This window comes from Myodes glareolus, chromosome X, assembly GCF_982192425.1.
Source record: "Myodes glareolus chromosome X, mMyoGla1.1, whole genome shotgun sequence".
Classification (NCBI taxonomy): domain Eukaryota; kingdom Metazoa; phylum Chordata; class Mammalia; order Rodentia; family Cricetidae; genus Myodes; species Myodes glareolus.
In genome coordinates, this window is record NC_142053.1 from 46,465,470 (window position 1) to 46,478,956 (window position 13,487).

Here is a 13,487-nt window from a genome sequence, read left to right on the forward strand (position 1 = left end):
CACTTGTGACCCCAACCCACACCCCACGATGAGGGGGTGTGTATAGTCAACAGGCCCAGCTCAGATGATTATTTTGACAGGTTGGCACAGCTGAACTACCCAAGATATCAGTTGCTTGACTCACAGGACAGTTGCAACACCGCTCCCCCATACTCATCAGTTGCCATGTTCTTCCTAAACACCACTGTCCTCTTTCCCTGACTCCCACTCATGATGACTTCACAATTAGGGCCATAAATGTCAGTGTAACTTGCTTTGGACCTGCCTTCTCTCAGATCAAAAAGGAACTCAGGACAAATGTGATGTCCATTAATATACTAAAGCGCCTGCTGATCTAGGCTCTTTCAGCAAGTACATGATGGCATCCTGACTCCTCTCAGCATTATCATCCTGCCCTCAATCTCTCCAGCCCACAGACTTCCCTTATCCCGACTTCTCATTCCTATATTTTGGCCATGCACTCTTTTGGATCTTGGTTCTCTCACTTGGTCTGTTTGCCCTGTTCCTTCGTCCCAGTCTCTCTCTTTCTCTCTTCTCTCATGGCCTGGTTCATTATACTGGCCATGATCAGTCTACTGCATTCTTCCCCTGTTCTGGACTCTTCCAGATGGCTCTGACTGTACCCTCCCTCTTATCTACAATAAAGGTCTCCTTAATCATACCTTCTCATTTCATTCACATTCTTTCTTTCCCTTCTTCAATTTGTCTTCATCTCTACTTTTCTTATACAGGTCAAAGAATAAACCCTGAGTCTGAGTACTGATCAGAGATACTACATCATTCTGAGATTTTTCCCATGCAACTTACACATTATAATAGGTTCCTAGTCCATGCGTTGCCATAGATTTTTGGAAAGATCTAAATGGCAAATATTTTAAGCTTTTCAAGCCATACACTCTGTTACTGTTATTTAACTCAGCTGTCAAAGAATGACGTCAGCAAAAGACCAATCATAGCTAAATTAGAGTGACTGTGTGTCAACAAACAAGGAGGAAGTTATGCATCATTTAATTTTCATGCATAGCAAAAATTTAAAAAAAATCATCTCTTTTGTTTTCTAGTGATGTAAAACCATACAAACATTCTTGGTTGGGCTGTATAAAAAGAAGCAGCTGGCTACATTTGGCCTAGGTGTAGCAGCTTGTTAATGCATGTCTTAATGATTCCAATGAGAGCTTCACATGATATTAAAAGTTGAATGGGTGCTGGCATAACTGGATGTCAATATGTAGAAGAATGAAAATAGACCCATAACTATCACCATGTACAAAAGTCAAGTGCAAATGGATCAAAGACCTCAACATAAATCCAGCCACACTGAACCTTATAGAAGAGAAAGTGGGAAGTATACTTGAATGCATTGCCACAGGGAACCACTTCCTAAATATAACCCCAGAAGCACAGAAACTGTGAGAAATAATTAATAAATGGGACCTTCTGAAACTAAAAGCTTCTGTAAAGCAAAGGACATGGTCAACAAGACAAAATGACAGCCTACAGAATGGGAAAAAATCTTCACTAACCCCTACATCAGACAGAGGTCTGATCTCCAAAATATACAAAGAACTCAAGATATTGGTCATCAAAAGAACAAAGAATCCAATAAAAAAAAAATTGAGTACAGACCTAAGCAGAGAACTCTCAACAGAGGAATCTAAACTGACTGAAAGACACTTAAGGGAATGCTCAACATCCTTAGTCATCAGAGAAATGCAAATCAAAACAACTCTGAGATTCCATCTTACACCTGTAAGAATGGCCACAATCAAAAACACTGATGATAAATTATGCTGTTGTGGGGAAAAGGGAACATTTCTGCAATGCTGGTGAAAATGCAAACTGGTCCAACTCCTTTGGATGTCAGTGTGACGATTTCTCAGAGAATTAGGAATCAACCTTCCTCAAGACCCAGTATTATCATTTTTGGGTATATATCCAAATAATGCTCAATCGTGCCACAAGGACATGTGCTCAACTATGTTCATAGCAGCTTTGTTTGTCGTAGGCAGACACTGGAAGCAACTTAAATGCTCTTCGACCGAAGAATGGATAAGGAAAATGTGGTACATTTACACAGTGGAGTACTACACAGCAGAAAAAAATAACAACACCTTGAATTTTGCAGGAAAATGGATGGAGCTAGAAAACATTATTTTGAGTGAGGTAACCCAGACACAGAAAGACAATTATCACATGAACTCACTCATAGGTGGTTTTTAAACATAAAGCAAAGAAAACCAGCCTACAAACCACAATCCCAGAGAACTTGGAAAACAATGTGGACACTAAGAGAGACTTACATAGATCTAATCTACATGGGAAGTAGAAAGTAGAAAAAGACAAGATGTCCTGAGTAAGTTGGAAGCATGGGACCTTGAGGGGAAGTTGAAGGGGAGGGGAGAGGCAGGGAGGTGGGCAGAGAAAAAATGTAGGGCTCAATAAAAATCAATAAAAAATGAAAAGAAAAGAAAGTAGGCTAAGCAAGTCATAGGGAGCAAGCCAATATGCAACACTCCTTCATGACCTCTGCAACAGTTCTTGTCTGCAGGTTCCTGCCCTGTTTGAGTTTCTGTCTTGACTGCCTTTGATGATACCAGAACTGTGCTGTGGAAGCATAAGTCAAATAAACCCTCTCCTCTGCAATCTGCTTTGGTCATGGTGTTTCATCAGAGCAATGATAACCATAACTAGGACACAACCCAAGAGAGAGAGGTATGTTGTAGGCAGCAAAACTAGAAGGACTGAGACATCTAAGCCTTTTGTCACCAGGTGCAGATACAGAATTTGCAGTTTTTTCTGCTGGGCATTGGTCTTGCTTTGGTTTAGAATTTCTGCACTGTGTTCCGATTCCTCCCTGTTGTAATGGAAATGTATGTGCTGTGACATCGTATGGTGGAAGTATATAATTTCTGTTATGTTTTCACATGCAGTCACACATAAAGGAATGTCTGGAATCCTAGAAGACTTTGAATTGTTAGTTTTGAGAATGAAAGACTATGGAGACTTTGAAGTTGGACTGAATGCATTTTGATGTTATGATATGCCATGATCCTGTTGCAGCCAGGGAATGAAATATGTTTTTTTGAATGAGATATCCCCCATAATTCTCAGGCAGTTGAATACTTGGTCCCCAGTGAGTGGAACTCTTTGAGAAGGATTTGGAAGTGCAGCCTTTTAGAAAGAGGTATGTACCTGAAGGAGGCTTGAGGTTTCAAAAGACTCAGGCCATTCTCAGGGGTCTCCCTCCTACTTTTGGGTCAAGATGTGAATTCTCCACTGTTCTGCCATTACACCTTTGCTCCCCTGTCATGGATTCTAACCCTCTGAAACCATAAGCCCAATTACATTCTTTCTTTTATAAGTTTCCTTGGTCATCGTGTTTTATCACCATAATAAGAAAGTAATACAATGCTGAAGATAGAGGAGACAATAATCCTGGCAAAATACCCAACTCTAATGGAGTTTTCATTCTAGTGATGAGTAAAGTCAAGCAAATAGGCAATTTTAATCACTATCATTAACTGCTATGACACACAGCAAATAATGTTAGTCAAGGTAATTAATTCTAGCATTAGTGATGAAACTACTGTTGCATATCAGTGGCTCAACACACACAAAGAAGTGTGTTTATTAATTATGTCACAGGCCAATGGAAGTCAAGGAGATCCTCTGGGTAGATATCCAAACAATGACTCAAGATACAGACTCTTCTTTCATATGGATTCACCATCCCATGACCTCTTTAGAGTCATGAATTGGACCCACTCTACTCTGTGGACTATCATGCAAGAACAGTTTATGGAAAACTACATAGGAAGATTACAGCCAAGACTTGAAAGTGACCAGAAGCCAATATTGGGTGGGAGAACCTGAGAAATATGATGTTCTTCTTTGCTCAATAAGAAAATGAAGGAAGCTAGGTTAATTTCTGCCACTGCTGTGTTGTACAGTTAAGTAATTGTTGAAATAAAGAGTTAATCTTTACTATAGCTACATCAGATGAAGGTTCCTGGATGAAGTAAGATTTAAAGTACTACGTGAAGGGTAAGGACTACTTAACCTGCTGAAGTGGAGTTAAGCATATTCAAACAGCATGCATGCCTATAATCCCAACAGAGCAATAAGATAAGAGGTTTGAGACTAACCTGGGCTACCAAAAAAAACAAATCAGAAGATCCCAAGAAGAGAGAAGAACAGGTGCTCATGACAAATGACAGGCAGCATGATCTATTACAGGAGCAGAATGAAATTCAGCTGGCCAAAGAGTAGATCATGAAATCAAGAGCTCTCAGTGGTGGTGATGAAGAAGGAAGGCCAATGCTCAAAGTGAGAGGCTGTCATTGTCATGCTCACAAATAGAGGCAGCAAAGATCCTTCAGGGCAGCTGGTCCCTGACCAAGGTGCCCGATGGAGGCACTGGGTAGAAGCTTCGGACTTCTTGTCCTTTGTGGGGCTAAGCAGAGAAAGGGAGTCAGAGAGAGGAGAGCAATCCTGTCTGCAGAGAGGTGGAGTGTGTGTACTGTGCCTTAATACACTTAGATCGAAGCAGAAGCCAAATATTTTCAGTTGGTCCTGCCTATGGTCTTAATTTTGTGTCCCCTATTGAGAGTCTTCAAGAGAATTTCTCCAGCCACCAAGGCCAGGTGAAAAACAGGGACAAAAAGACTTAGAAACAAGATTCACATCAAAGTCTATTGCTGGCAAGATGCTAGTCCACAGAGTTACACCACTTTCTCTTTTCTGTTTCCATCTGACTAGATGACATGATATAGCCCATGAAGACAGTAAAGGGGCTGGATTATTTAGCTTGAAATTAATAAACAACAATTAAAGTGTTATACTCTGTTCTAAGTTTTTCTGAACCTATCAGGTCTTTTTTTATGAGAAAACTGAAAAGGTAAATGTTAAATCCCAAGCCTGGGACAAAGGGCTAACTTAGGTGCTTATTAGCATATCAGAGTAGACACTGGTTCCCAGCTTCTTCCAGGATCCCTGGGTCCCTACCTGTTACAGGGCATACGGGCTTCCTTCCCTAAACTCCCCAGCACAGGAACTGTGATGCCCATTCCCCCAGATCTTCCAGCCCCTATATAACTCAACCATTTTGACTACACCACTGTCTTGGCCAGAGGCTCCTCCTTTTCTCCCCCTCCTCCACAGGGCCCAACTCAGTGTGCTCATGTTCACTCAGGACCTTTCCAGATACGTCTGGCTGTGTTCTCGCTCATATCTACAATAAACCTTCTTCTCAACTCGTCCCTAGGAGGGGTCATGTCCTCCTTTTTATTTCTTTTCTTTTCATTCAATAACTTTATGGTGACTTGCTAATGGTCACAGAACTGATATTTGAAGAAAGGAAACTGTCACTGGAGTCCATGTCCTCTACATGGCCTCTAAGCAAATGCTTCCTGGATTCTAACTGGGAACCCTGGGCTATCCCGTGAAAATGATGAATAAGATGGCCTTCTGTCTTTAAGGAGTATATGGCATGGTCCCAGTCATGTCTAGCACACTACACAAGATATAGGAAATGAAATTTCAGTATTCATGGATATTCACCAGGGCACTACCACACTCCTTTGTTTCTGTATTGTCTATGGTAGCTTCTCAATAGTGCATGGGAGTCCAACAGCTGTAGTAGAAACCGCATCACCCACAAAACCCCACTACCATCTAATATGCTGATCAAGACAACATTCTGGCCCCTTGGTGTGCTGAGTAACACAAACACATATGTATAATTTCAATATAAAGTGAGGGAAGGCAGTGCTGTTTGGTGGGGAAAGTAAAGGATTTGACTTGGTATCAAATGACAGATTTGAAATTTTGTATCACTTTCATCTAATGAGTGGTAAGGGTTGTGGTGGGGGGTGTATATGTGCCATTCAGGGCATGTGTGGAGTTGGTTCTTTTAGCTGTTTTTTTTTTTTTCTCAAATAAAGACACGGAGTCTGATTCTTAGATCTGCCTGCCTCTGCCCCCTAGTGCTGGGATTAAAGGAATGACTCTTTCTTTGTTCTGTATATCTTTCTTTCCTTCTTACTCTGTGGTGGCTATGTGACTGGGTGACTGGCCCCTGGTGTCCTCCTCTCCTCCTTTTTTTTTCTTCTGGCTCTTCTCTAGATTTCCCTTCCTATTTATTCTCTCTGCCCTCCAGTCCCACCTATCTCTCTCCTGCCTAGGTATTGGCCATTCTGCTTTTTACTAGACCAACCGCATGTTTTAGGCATGCAAAGTAACACAGCTTTACAAAGTTAAACAAATGCAACATAAAAGAATGTAGCACATCTTTGCATCATTGAGCAAATATTGTGCAGCATAAATGAATGTAACACATCTTCAACTAATAGAATGTTCTCTCCTGCCATGTGAGTCACAAGGATGAAACTTGGGTTTACCTGTTTGAGCGTGTCAGCAGCCCTAGACTTGAATTTTAAACCTAGATCTATCTCTAGTCGTTATGTGGACTTAAGCAAGTCACTTAGCTTCTCTGAACATATTTTCCAGATGGCAAGACTGATTCTACCTTTTTGGTGTACATTTGTAAGCCATAGAAATAATGTGTGCTCACATAAAATACTCAGATAATGTTATTAATATGTAATATGAGTGGAAGAAAGGTGCAGCATGAACTTGGTACATGACCACTTAAAGCAATTTAGAGTGCTCACCAAATCATTCCCAGGAGAGAAGATGTTTTTCCCTGGCCTCAAGAATCAGCAGGACTTTTGTTTTCTTTTGCTTTGGTTTGGTGCTTTTGTTTTGTTGTTGTTGTTGTTTTGGAGAACAGGTCTTATGTATCCCAGGATTGCCTCAAACTTGCTGTGTAACCAAAACTGGCCTTGAATTCTTGATTTTCCTAAATGCTAGGATTACAGGCACACACCACCACGTTTGACTTGATGGACCTATTTCGAGTCTTAGTTCTATCACTTGCAAGCTGCATGGTCCTGGACAACCACCCTACCTCTTGGCATGCCATGCTTTTGTTATATAAGAAAGAATCCCAATGCTGGGCTTACAGAGTTGGCATACATATTTAATGAAATGATTTATGTATGTACAGCAATAAATACTTTGATTCAAACTTGCTACATATCCAATAAAAACCAATCTATGTGAGCTAGTGAGATGATTCCCTAGTGAAGCACATGCTGAACAATCCTGACAGCCTGAGTTCAATTCCTGGAACCCATGTAAAAGTGGAAAGAGAGAGCCAATTCCACAAGGCTGGCTTCTGCCTTCCACATGCCCACCGTGACATGTATAACTACACATGAATATCATACACACATATTAATAATTCTGTTCAAAGCCTATCATTGATATTGTGGGTGCTGGTTCTTATAGTTTCAGACTCAGGTTTTGGTGGTTGATGACCTGGACCCCAATTCAGAAGCAACAGGAAACAAATTTCTCTTCCTCAGAGGTCCGAGAAAGGGTTCAGCTCATTTGCCTGTCGCTTCTTCACAGAGCGAAGAAGAGAGTTTCTTTTAACTTTGGGGAAAATTGCACTTCAGTGGAGATGAGCCTTATGACTCTTTCTTTCCTAAAAGGAAAAAAATGCGCTGGGTGGTGGTGGTGCACGCCTTTAATCCCCGTACTCGGGAGGCAGATGCAGGCAGATCTCTGTGAGTTTGAGGCCAGTCTGGTCTACAAGAGCTAGTTCCAAGACAACCAGGGCTACACAGAAAAACCCTATCTTGAAAAACCAAAAAAAATTGCAAAAACAACTGTGTATGGGTCAATTTGTGTGGTTGTACGTACATCTCTGTGTGCAGCCTGTTTCACACTCCTCTCCCTTCAGATGAAGAAGTCCATGTGTCTCTATTTCAGCTAAGATGCTGTTTTCTGAAACCACTAAGGCTTTGTCTATGAAGCTTGCAGGGCATATATTGCTAAAATATTCTGGGCTGCTTTGAGGATACATTGACATGCTTTCTCCTGGAAGGCATTCTAGAGCGATAATGATAACATTATCTATCTAATGATAACATAGCTTAGTAGGGGCTAAGTATTGTTCAACTACCCACTCAGTTACAATGAGAGAGCTTCTGCTTCTATCTCCATTATTGTTATTCTTGTCTGAAACAAAGCAACTAAGGGGTAAAGGTCAAGTCTCCATCATAAAGCTATGAAGCCAATTAGTAACAGAGTGGCGATTCTAACCCAAGTCGTCTAGTCTGTACTCCTGAACTTTATATAATGGGCCTCAGTTATGGACTCAAGGCTAGCAACACTAACATTAAATTAGAAATCACTGCAAATCTGAATTATTTGGTTTCAGACCAGACTACCCAGATTAGTCACTAGAGTTGGTGTTTATAGCCTTTTGTGTTTTCAACTGAGCCTTCTAGGTGGTTCTGATGGAAAGTTTGGGAACTGCTATTTTAGGAGATAAGGACAGCCAATATTGTAGTGGAGCACTGCAGACTGTTAAAAAGAGTTGGATTGTCATAGTATCCTCTCATTTGAATGACAGTAGAGAGACCTGAGGAGGCAGTGGACCACCCATTCACAAATGACTTTCTAGCCACCTTGGTCCATGTCTGGCAATTCCACTACTGGACATTTCTTCTTCTGAACTATGAAGACATCGTGATTTATAGAACTTCTTTATTGCAATGCAAATGGCCTGGTGACAAGAATGTCATAAGCCAATTGCTAGCTATGGCATCATATAGAGAGCTGCCACCCATTTTTGTTTCTCTCATCTCTCCTCTCAGAAGGGGGTCCACACACCCTTGGCTCATCACAAGGCTGGCACAGGAAAAGAACACAGGCTGGGAGGGAGGTACAGTCGCTTAGCGTCTGTGAAGGGTTCAGAGCACCTATCTTCCTGTCCCTTCTGTTCTACTCATAACCCCAGTGTACAGTTTGAGTAAATGCTGGGTTTCTATTTGGCCTTTGACATAGTCTGGCACTATATAGTTAATGTGTTGTTCTGTAGCACAGCCACAATTCAAGGCTGCGGATGCTTATCAGTCACTGGCTGCAGGAGGCTTGAGGAAGACATTCAAGTTTTCAGTGCCCTTGACAAGCTCACTGTCCTCTCACTGGAAGCACACAGAGCAATGGAAAAGCTGGGAGTCCTACCACCTGCCTGGGCTAATGCAAATACTAAAAGGAAACTAGGCAAATTCCTTCAGCAGGAACTTGGAAAAGCCTAGTCTGAAGCCACATGAACACCACGAAAGCATTCGGCTTGCTCTCAGTGCAGTTCAAACTGGTTTCCACTGCTTTCCCTTCATTCGGCAATAACCTTTACCTCTGCTCGAACTGGGGTTCCTGCCCCACAAGTCAGAAAGGCCAAACATAAGGCCTCCATCCTTTTGCAGAGAGGCGTGCCTTAAGGAAGGCAACAGGAAGCAAGCAGTCATCGTCTTGATACATTTTCCGCTGGAGTAACAATCACTTGGCTGTTCTCTCCCACCCCTTAATGACCCAAACAGTTCAGCTATTAAGTAATAAATTCTCTGAGTATTCATGACTGGCTGCTCTAATTCTGGAGTCCAAACTGTAACAATCAGGATAATTGAGCAAAGTCAGAAGCCTTGGGGAAGCCAGCTGTTGTAGGAGGCAGACCATAAACTGGAACTGGCAGAAATCCTTTCCTTCGGAAATAAATGCTGAAGCAAGAAACCAAACGGGATGAAAGCTAGAAACTTTAAACTTTCAGAAGAACCAGTGGGAAAAAAATAATAGGCTAGAAAGAGCTTCTGATCCCCCTCCTCATCCTCCCACCTCCTTTCAGCCTGCATCCTGGCAACCAACCGAACTAGTTGGTGGGGTTTTCTCCAGCTGCTCATCTGAGGGCCTAATGAACTGGTGTGGGGGAGGGGCAAAGGGAAGCAGCTACCTGTTAAGAGAGCTGAACTGGAAGGATACCCACCTATTCCTATCCTTCACTTACCGTTTACCACTAACAAAAACAATTTCCCAAAAAGAAATACAAGAAAGAAGAAGGCCAAGCAGTAGAGGCACATACCTTTAGTCCCACCACTCAGGAGTCAGAGGCAGGTGGATCTCTGTGAGTTCGAGGCCAGCCTGATCTACAAGAGAGTCCTAGGACAGGCCCCAAAGCTACAGAGAAACTCTGTCTCAAAAAACAAAAACAAAAAAGGAAGAAAGAAAACTTTTATTTGTTGACATTGAGCTCTTATATTTTGCAGATTTTGAATGGTGAATGGTCTTGGTGGGATAAACAGACGACATTAGAATGATTAATGGCGGTGCTGCCTCCTCCCCTTCCTCCTCTTTTTGTGAGCCAAAAGTCACTCTGTAGTCCAGGCTGACCTTGAATTCCTAATTGTCCTGCCTTAACCTCTCACGTGCTGGGATTACAGAGATATACCTACCACCGCACTTCACTTGGAAAATGAATGAGCTTCTGCGTGTCCATCACTGATGTAGGCATGCTCTATAAATAGATGCTCCCTCACTGGAGAAGGTTGTCGCAGGCTCAGATTGTGTGGCTACAGACCTTTAGAGAGGTTTCTCCTGTGTGTTCTAGGACACGTTTGGGTTTACTTGTCCAACAGCTGAGCAGATGAAATTGCTCAGAGCATCTTCAGAAACAAGTCAGGGGCTGACTCACCTCTGGATAACTGACCGGAAAGCCACTCTCAGCCCCAGGTTCCACAGACCAGATGCGTCCCTCTGGCACCGCTGTATTTGGCTCATAAATTGCATAGACACAGAATCTCCTGAGCTGAAAAGTTTAAGAGTTTTGTTTACCCAGGGCCAGTGTTTGCTGCATGAATCAAGCTAAAGCTCTTTAAGGAAATGTCTGGCCAGAATGACTCCTGCCTCAGTTTCTCCTCCTCTCAAACTCTCATGCACACAGATGGCAGACTAAGCTCTCGATGCTCACTTTTCTTCATCTAAGTGCTTAAGTGATGACAGAGTCTCAAGAAACTGCAACGAGAAGTCAGACATGTTCCTTTTATTCACCACTGACCCTTCCTCCAATGGGAACCAACCAGTGTCTGAACAAAACCAGGCTCACGGGCTCATTACAGTGAACTAGACTACAGATGGTCTCAGATTTCACCAGCAAACAAGACTCTAAAGGGCTGAAAATGTAGCTCAATGGGAGACTATCTGCCTAGTATACACAAAGTCCCGAGTTCAAATCCCCAACATGGTAAAGAAAACCATGCAGTAGAATGTCAGTATTAATAGAATGAATTCCTACTGATCAACACATCCATTTCAAAGGTCTGCTTCATGTTTGAGAACTTCTGAGGTCAGGCATCGTGCCACCCAATTAGCCATAGCTCCCACTTTTTTCTGAAGCACACACGGAAATTGCAGTGAGATTACACCGATCACTGTTGGGCTGTGCTCATTCCAAATTGTATGGCTTTGTTCCGCCTATTTTCTCCTCACTGTCACTTCAATAAACCGTAGACTGTCACCAGGTTTATGGTGCATTTTAAAATAGACTTGGATTAAGCGTTGATACTGGATGCATTGAGAATGTAGTTGACTATTAGACACAAGGCTCTGGGTTCATTCTCCAGCACTGCAAAGAAAGAGAGAAAACCCCAAACATCTTAAATATTTTTCAGGCTTCCTGAGTCTCTTATAAGATTTCTTACAGAATATTGTTATTCTGAGTTTATTATGAATGGATTTACCTTAGACCAGGCTGAATAACTGACTATATTTGTTAAATTGTGGTAAAATAACAAAATTTACTGCTATTCTAAATCCTGTATCTATGAATTTGGCTTTTTAAATTTAAAAAATTGCATCATGTAAGTGGTTCATGTTTGTTCCTTTATTGCATTGTTTGAAAATTGTTTCAAGCCAGGCAGTGGTGTCACACCCCTTTAATCCCGGCACTCGGGAGGCAGAGGCAGGCAGATCTCTGTGAGTTCGAGGCCAGCCTGATCTACAAGAGCTAGTTCCAGGACAGGCTCCAAAGCTACAGAGAAACCCTGTCTCAAAACACCAAAACAAAAACAAAAAAATTCAAAACTTGTATTACCTTAAAAACTGTTCAAAGTCTATTACTTTCTTTAAATTACACACACACGCACACACACACACATACAGACACACCATGTAAAGTCATCTTCTTTTCCCTTCACATGAGATTGTGGTTGTTATGATGTTGTCAGGAGACCAATCTCCCTCATTTTATTTTTACCAACAACAAAACTCCACAAGATTGTCCTCCAGTTGTCTCCCAGATCTTCTGTTGCTGCTTTCCTAGAAGTGGGCTAAAAGCACATTCTAGGGGCTGGCTCCGCACCTGCTCCGCTCTAGTAGGTTTGGGTTACACTGTAATAATTTCTGTATATTGTTAAAGTTGTTTCCCTTTTCTCCTTCACTCCAGCTGGACAACTGGGGTCTCTCTCAGAGTCTCCCCCCCCCCCCTTTCGGTCTCTCTCCTCCTCCCTCCCTGCTCCATCTCTGTGCTAGCTTGCACACATGTGTATGTTCCTTCATAGCACCCATGGCCACATGTATGAACATACTCCTTCAAACACTTGAGCGACATTGTCTAGATGCTCTGAGTTTGCGTGTTAAATATTTATAAGAAATCTAGGTTGATAAACAGATGAAGATGGGGCAGAGGTCAAATCAGAACATCCAGTTCTTCGGGTCCTCAAAAGGAAGAAGGAATGAGAGCAAGAGCCAGTCTTAGTTACATTCTTAGTTACAATGCAGATATTGCTCTAGTAACTTGACAAACTACCCCTTTTAACCCTCACAACAGCAGTCATGAGATAAATGTTCTTCCTCTGCCTCCCCTCCCCCAGCTTCACTCACTCCGGAAGCCCTGGAACACTGACTTCCATCTCTAGCCCTGGGCTGCTGCTATAACAGCATTCTGGTTTAACAGGTGAAGGAACTGAGGCAGAGCAGGGTTAAGCAGTTAACAAAAAAGAGTTCGGATATTTGAATTCAGACCCCAGAGTACACAGTTCCCAAGGTAAATGATGAACTGAGATAAAAATCTGTAGACACAAATACCTTTAAGGCGATTTAGTTGTATTTAGAGCACAGGACCAGGAAATGGGCATTGAGTATCAATTACCTTTACTCTCTTTGATCTTGACTGGGAAATAACTACGGCTAGTTCACAAGAATCCCGAGTGAGAGACTGGAGCTTAAATACAGTCTCATCCCTGCTTCTGGCAAAAGCGCTCCAAGTCTACCGCATGCCACACTTCCTCCTCCTACCGGGATGATCGATGTCATATCCATATAGTAAGGACACTTTGTTTTGATATTCAGCACGCTGAAGGGCAAAAAAACATGACTTAGCAGGCAAAGTCACTCGCTGCCAAGCCTGAGAAGCTGAATTTGAGCCAAGGTACCTACAAGGTGGAAGAAGAGAACCGATTTCCAGAAACTGACTTTTGATCTCCACAAGTTGCTGTGCCACGTGTGCTGCCCCTTTACACACACACACACACACACACACACACACACACACACACACACACAAACCCAGAAAATAAATATAATTT